The sequence below is a fragment of the Lampetra planeri genome, chromosome 23 (genome assembly GCF_965212315.1).
Source record: "Lampetra planeri chromosome 23, kcLamPlan1.2.h2, whole genome shotgun sequence".
Taxonomy (NCBI): domain Eukaryota; kingdom Metazoa; phylum Chordata; class Hyperoartia; order Petromyzontiformes; family Petromyzontidae; genus Lampetra; species Lampetra planeri.
This window is the reverse complement of record NC_136129.1, coordinates 4394332-4402182: the sequence shown is the minus strand read 5'-3', so window position 1 is coordinate 4402182 and position 7851 is coordinate 4394332.

Sequence of the window (7851 nt, the reverse complement as noted above, 5' to 3'; positions counted from 1 at the left end):
AATGTGGAGGGGAAAAAACCCGGAGTAGCCGGAGAAAAATCCACGCGACCACGCGGAGAGAGACACCGCGAACTCCAAATATACAGCAGCAGGGCGTCAGGGTCGAGATCGAACCTACGAACTCCCCCGTATACCAGGCGAGGTAAATTTCGATTTAAAGCTTTCGTGACTGCAGGGATTCATCTTCTTGGTTCTTTCGGTAAAGTCACGTAGAAGGGAAATAATAAAAATAAAACATAATTAAATAATTCTCACGACGTTTCGGCGCTGTGGCCGAAACGTCGTGAGAATTATTTTATTATGTTTTATTTTTATTATTTCCCTTCTACGTAACTTTATCGAAAGAACCAAGAAGACCAGGCGAGGTAGTTAACATCTCCTAGCCACCGCGTGGCGCACATTGATGAAGATGGCCGCTGGGAATCGAATTGTGAACCTCTGCGACACAGAGGTCGCAACCGGGTACCCGATACCCGTACCCTACCCGATACCCGGCTACGGGTACCCGTTTGCGACCCTGGTGCGGCCGGGTACGGGTACGGATAGGCAGTGAGTCACTGGTGAGTCACCGTTTGTCACTCATTTTCCAACGTCTTGTCTCTTCTCACAATTCAGGTTCCTAGAATCAACCCACCCGCGCCTGCAACATGGCTTCATCCCAGAGGTCGCAATCGGGTACCCGTACCCTACCCGATACCCGGCCGGGTACGGGTAGCCGGGTATCGGGTACGGGTACCCGTTTGCGACCCTGGTGCGGCCGGGTACGGGTACGGGTAAGGAATCAAAACCCGTTTGCGATCTCTGCTCTGCGGCGAGGAGCGAACGCTTCAGCGCACGGCCACGTCACTCTTCACGGCTGCAGGGAGCGTGGAGCCGGTGCTATTTTGGGATTGTTGCTGCCTCAAGGTGACACGCACAGAGGGTCCCTGCCACATCGAACGAGGAGGGGGCGGGGTGAGTGGGTGGGTGGAAGGGGGCGGGGTGGGTGGGAGGGGTTATGCAAATTAGGATGAGATTGAGGAATCATACTCGTAGTTCTTTCGGTAAAGTCACGCAGGTAAAAAATGAAATTAAAATTAATAAAAAATTAAAAATCACGACGTATCACTTGATACAGATTTTTTGCTGTGACAGTTTCACCTGAAGACGGAAGCTTGTGTTGCCTCCGAAACGTCGTGATTTTATTGTTTTTATTTTTTATTAATTTTAATTTATTTTTTTACCTACGTGACTTTACCGAAAGAACTAAGAGTTTGAATCCTTGCAGTCACGAAAGCTTCAAATCTAGAATGAGATTGAGGAACTGGGGGCGGCGAGTCTGGACACGTTAATTGCAAATGAGAAGTCATCTCCTCAAGGGATGTTCAGGGTGAAATATATTTTGAATATTTTAATTTTTTTGAAAAACAGTACTCTAAATGATGTGCGGAACTGAAAACTAATAATCTCGTAATAATTTATTTGATTAAAATACTGATGAACGATGTTTATAATTATTGAACGGGCAATTTGTTGTGAGTTGTGAAACTATTGTAAATGACCATAAAAATGTTTTTTTTAATCTTATACATGAGTTTATGAAGAAAAAAACTTCCAACGAAGTGGACAAACATAAAGAAAATATCGTGTGGTGCTGTGTATCGCTTCAGTGTAGTCTCTTCCCGTTGTTTGTCCATTGTCTGCGATCCTCCAGATGGCTGTCAGAGCAAGCCACTCCTCGCAATTGAAGGGTTGCGAGTTCAAAACTTGGTTGGGACTCAATCCATCATCCCCCTCTCTCCGGAGTTGATAAAATAAACACATTCCTGCGGAGGGGGCTGGTAGGAACGTTGAGTTGCTCGGTCAATGGCCAGGGTCAACGGCGGCGTGGTGTATTCGCGAATATGCCCGACTGTGAGGGCGGGCACAAGCCGGCGTGAGTAGGTTAAACGTTGAGTTTTATAAGGGCACCACGGGGTGACCAGCCCCTCCCCACCCAGCCCCACCCTCCCCACCCAGCCCCTCCCTGCACGACGGACCGACGGACACAATAATCTCCTGTGGGCTGGTGGAACCAGGTAGTTCCTACCAGTATAAATAAAATAATTACAATCAAATCTATCATTACCGTTTTGTGGGGGATAATGAACATTGTCCTATGGATGGACTTGATCAGGAGATGAGCACCAATGCCTCAAATGAACCTTCTGGTGAGACTCCGGGGTCCCATAAGCCCCCGGCTCTCGCATAAACATTACATTATAATGTAAACAACAACTTTGCTCTCTGAAGGATGGTGGCAAGTGTTGTCTTGTTAAACGATGTCTTTAAAAAACTGAAAACTACTTACCTATAGTACCTCTATTTAAATACACAACCCGTTTTAAACCTGTAATAAACTCCTTAAAAAAAGGTTTTTTTTTTTTTTAAAACAACGGTTTTATTTTAAAGTGCACTAAAAAGTAAAGAACTCGATTGGACAGCGGAAAGTGGACCACGTCTTGATCACAAGAGACATCGCGGCACCTGCTTTTTTGTTGCGAGCAGATTCCACAGAGTAGGAACCGCGGCGTTTTTCACCTCCACAAAAATATATAATTAATATGCCGTCCATACAAAAATTTGTATTGCTTGAAAGGAGGCAATTCATTGATTATTTGATGGGGATTTTAATACAGGCACGCATTGTCACCGGATCTGAGTACGTGTGCAAAATTAGGGATTGATTGGACAACGGGAAGTAAACGAAATGTAGATTACAAGATTTGACCACGACGCACCCTCCTGATGACGATCGCTTGTGTTGTGATCGAAACGTCGTAGTTTTGTTGTTTATTTTATATTTATCTTTATTCATTTGAACCTACCAAAAAGACCCAATGAATATCTGCAGGTAATAGGATTGTCATCGATTGATCCTGGCTGCAGACATTGGTAGATCACAAATAATAATGAAGATAAGAGAGCAGTTCCACTGTATTATGCATACCGTGATGACAAATAAAGGACTTAAGTCGTGCAGGCAGTTTGAGCAGCTTTGGATAAGACTTATTAAGATCCTGCCCATACCCGAGCATGGAGTGCATTCGCTTGTTCAGCTCTTCTGCGCATTCGTCCTCGCTGCTGCGCTTGGACACGACATGACAACAGAATGATCCGCGCCAGGCGGAGTCGTCAAAAATACATTTTCTTTTTTTTCGGTAAAGTCACGTAGGCAAAAAAAATTGCTGTATCATCTTGATACAGCAACTTTGCTGTGACGGTTCCATCTGAAGACGGAAGCTTGTGTTGCCTCCGAAACATCGTGATTAAATTTATTTCCCTTTTTTTACCCACGTGACTTTACCGAAAAAAAACAAAGAGTATGGACCCTTGCAGTCACTAAAACTTCAAATCTAGAAAAAAAAAATACATTAATTCATTACGATTTTGACTTCTGCCATAAAGTTCAAATGGCAATTGGAGCGGGAACCACTCTGCCCGTAGTCCAAAGTGCATTTTTGTTTTTCCACGTTGAATTCGCTCAGAAAACCCACTCGCTCGCTCGTCCCCCATCCATCCATACTCGGTCTCTGTATGAGACGTCCCCTGGCGCGTCCCTCGCGTGTGTCTTCTCGGCGCACCCCACAAGTCCCACAACCCCAACCCAAGCGAGACACGTTCCCACCGCCCTCAAATCCTGTGCGCGCCGGTTCACCGGTGACAGTAAAACCCCGCCGCGCCTATTGAATGCCTGACTCACAGCGACCCCCAAAAATAAACACGGATCTCACCGCCCAGCGACCTCCCATCGACCACCAACTCACCTCCTTCATCCCACCCCCCCCCCCCAATACCTTCCCCTTGCTGTTGCACTCCACACACACACGGGAGGCCCGGTGGTGGTGGTGGGGGGGGGTGTCGCCATGTGCGCGCGGAGTCACGGTCACCGCATGGCGTGGTCGCATCAACGCACGCGCCGCTGAACGCAGCAGCAGCAGCAGCAATGCGCATTATCGGTTGGGCAACATTTCCAGGGTCCTAACGAGCAACGCAACAATTGTTGACAGCGACGCGCCGGCAACACGACGACACTCGAGGAGTGAAAAAAATTAACCCGTACAAACAAAGATTTTCACTATAAATCCTTTATATGCGTGGCATCGGTTTTATTTTATTATTCATTTCTGTTTTTCTTGAGTAAGAGTTTCATTTTTATCACATTGGTATTTTAAATGAAATATGAATTATTATTATTTTTTTTACTAAAAAGTGGCAAATTTTGGAAAACATTTTTCACGAAAATAAATTGTCACGCACAACGAGTCTGTGTGCAAAATGTCAGCTCGATTGGATCACGAGAAGTGGGTTAAAAAAACGACCGAAGGATTTGCACGGTCGTAAGCGCGCGAGCAAGTGAACTTAATATAAAGGATTTAAAAATACACCGACAAACACATGCTCGTGTACCCAGTGCAAACCAATGTTTGTCAACCCACTGCCGCATGGAGGGCCTTCTTCCCACGCCACGCGGATGGCCAATGCATGGCGCTCCATCGCTCGACATTTGCCTGCGTGTCGTGGCAGCGTTTGGCCGAGGGGAGCATGAATATTTTCCAGACATCAGCACCCCCCCCCCCTCGACTCCCTCCATCCATGCCTCCCACCGTTCCGACTGCTTCCCCAGACAGTTCCAGCTGAAATGAAGCCATGCGTGGAGGGAGAGGAGTGGGGGGGGAGAGGTCAGGGAGGGAGACAGACGTGATTCTAGTGCTCATCCTATTTGAGGGCCAAGGATCTAGTAACACATCAGGGTGGTGGGGGGGGAGATTGTTGAACTTATTTCGCACCGTACGTAGCCAACCGTGCTCATCGGAAGGCGCATGGAAGGACAACAATAACAACAACAACTGGACACAAAAGGTAGTTCTAAAGGAATTTGTTTTCTTGACTTAAAGCTTTCGTGACTGCAGTAAAATTCATATTCTTTGGGTCTTTCGGTAAAGTCACCTATAATATTAGAAGGAAGAGTGTTCCAGACGGCCGCAGAAGCGCATGGTAATACCGGTGCTGGATGTTGTGGTGGTGGTGGTGATAATTAATGTAGTGATGATAGTGGAGGAGGTCGTCCTAATGGTGATAGTGGTGGAGGTAGTGGTGATGATGCTGGTGAAGGTATAGTGCTAATAACGGTGATGTTCGCGGTGGTGGTGATGGTGTAGGTAGTGGTGATGATGCTGGTGATGGTGTAGGTAGTGGTGATGATGCTGGTGATGGTGTAGGTAGTGGTGATGATGCTGGTGATGGTGTAGGTAGTGGTGGTGATGATGCTGGTGGTGATGATGATGGAGGTGGTGGTGTAGGTAGTGGTGATGATGCTGGTGATGGTGTAGGTAGTGGTGATGGTGTAGGTAGTGGTGATGATGGAGGTGATGGTGTAGGTAGTGGTGATGGTGTAGGTAGTGGTGATGATGGAGGTGATGGTGTAGGTAGTGGTGGTGATGCTGCTGGTGGTGATGATGATGGAGGTGATGGTGTAGGTAGTGGTGATGATGCTGGTGATGGTGTAGGTAGTGGTGATGGTGTAGGTAGTGGTGATGATGGAGGTGATGGTGTAGGTAGTGGTGATGATGGAGGTGATGGTGTAGGTAGTGGTGATGATGGAGGTGATGGTGTAGGTAGTGGTGATGATGGAGGTGATGGTGTAGGTAGTGGTGATGATGGAGGTGATGGTGTAGGTAGTGGTGATGATGGAGGTGATGGTGTAGGTAGTGGTGGTGATGCTGCTGGTGGTGATGATGATGGAGGTGGTGGTGTAGGTAGTGGTGATGATGCTGGTGGTGGTGGTGATGATGATGGAGGTGGTGGTGATGGAGGTAGTGGTGGTAATGTTTGGTGGTGGGGATGCTGATTGTAGTGTTTCTGCCAATGATGGCTATAAATTAATCAGTGCAGTATCATTAACCATTCATTACATGCAGTCAGACTCTACACTATCCTTAGTCTGTGTTGCTGTGAAGAGCGTGACTGATTATTATGAAGCCACTAACTCGCATTCCGTGCCTACACGCGTGGCTCACAATGGCCAACTACTACGAGCAGTGACGTCACCGCGTGTCTACCACGCGGCGCAGTCGTGATCACCCCCTAGCCCCTCCCCCTAGCCCCCCACCCCTAGCCCCTCCCCTCATCCACTCCCCCTCACCGCACTCCCTCACGTCACTCCCTCCCCTTACCCACTCCCCCCTCCCCTCATCCACTCCCCCCTCACCCCTCCCCTCACCCACTCCCCCCTCACCCCTCCCCTCCCCTCACCCACTCCCCTCCCCTCACCCACTCCCCTCCCCTCACCCCTCACCCCTCCCCTCACCCACTCCCCGCACACCCTCACCTTACCCCCTCACCCACACCCACTCCCCCTTCCCCTCACCCACTACCCCCTCACCCCTCCCCTCACCACACACCCACACCTCACTCCCTCCCCTTACCCACTCCCCCCCTCACCCCTCCCCTCACCCCTCCCCTCACCCACTCCCCCTCCCCTCACCCCTCATCCGCGCACATATCCCCTAACTCGCTTCCTCCTCCTCACCACTCCTCTCATTATGCCCCCCCCCCCATCCAAATTTCCCTCACCCCTCTACTCACCCCCTTCACCTCACATACCCCCATAACCTCCCCCCCCCTCGCCGTCATTCTCACCCCCCCCCCCTCCTCACCCCATCCACTCGTGTACCCCATGTACATATCCCTCACCTCTTCACTCATCCGTCTCCTCACCCCCTTTCACCTCACGTATCCCCTAACCACCCACCCTCACCCATTCCCCTCACCCACTCCCCTCATGCAACGACAACTTTTCGTGTTCGCTCATCTCGCGCCTCACCCCTCATCCCTTCGCCCCTCTCCCCACCTCCACGGGAGGGGAGCCAATGAGGTGGTGGGTCAGAGCATCCAGCTCGTAGACGAGGCGACAGGGGGGAGTGTTGGATGACTGAGTGAGTGGTGGGTGGTGTGGTTGGGTGAGTGATGTGGGTGGTGTGGTTTGGTGAGTGGTGGGTGGGTGGTTGAGTGAGTGGTGGGTGGTGTGGTTTGGTGAGTAGTGGGTGGTGTGGTTTGGTGAGTGATGGGTGGTGTGGTTGAGTGAGTGGTGGGTGGTGTGGTTTGGTGAGTAGTGGGTGGCGTGGTTTGGTGAGTGATGGGTGGTGTGGTTGAGTGAGTGGTGGGTGGTGTGGTTTGGTGAGTGGTGGGTGGTGTAGTTGGGTGAGAGTGTGGTGGGTGGTGAGTGATGTGGCTGAGTGAGTGGTGGGTGGTGTGGTTAGGTGAGTGGTGAATGATGTGGGTGGGAGAGTGTGTGGTGAGTTATGTGGCTGGGTGAGTGTGGTGGGTGGTGAGTAATGTGGCTGAGTGAGTGGTGGGTGGTGTGGCTGGGTGAGTGTGTGGTGAGTGATGTGGCTGGGTGAGTGTGTGGTGGGTGATGCGTGATGTGGCTGTGTGAGTGTGTGGTGAGTGTGTGGTGAGTGATTGTGGCTGGGTGTGTGGTAGGTGGGGAGTGATTGTGGCCGAGTGAGTGTGTGGTGATGTGGCTGGGTGAGTGTGTGGTGAGTGTGTGGTGAGTGACGTGGCTGGGTGAGTGTGGTGGGTGGTGAGTGACGTGGCTGGATGAGTGTGGTGGGTGGTGAGTGACGTGGCTGGGTGAGTGTGGTGGGTGGTGAGTGATGTGGCTGGGTGAGTGTGTGGTGAGTGTGTGGTGAGTGATGTGGCCGAGTGAGTGTGTGGTGATGTTGCTAGGTGAGTGTGGTGGGTGGTGAGTGACGTGGCTGGGTGAGTGTGGTGGGTGGTGAGTGATGTGGCTGGGTGAGTGTGTGGTGAGTGTGTGGTGAGTGACGTGGC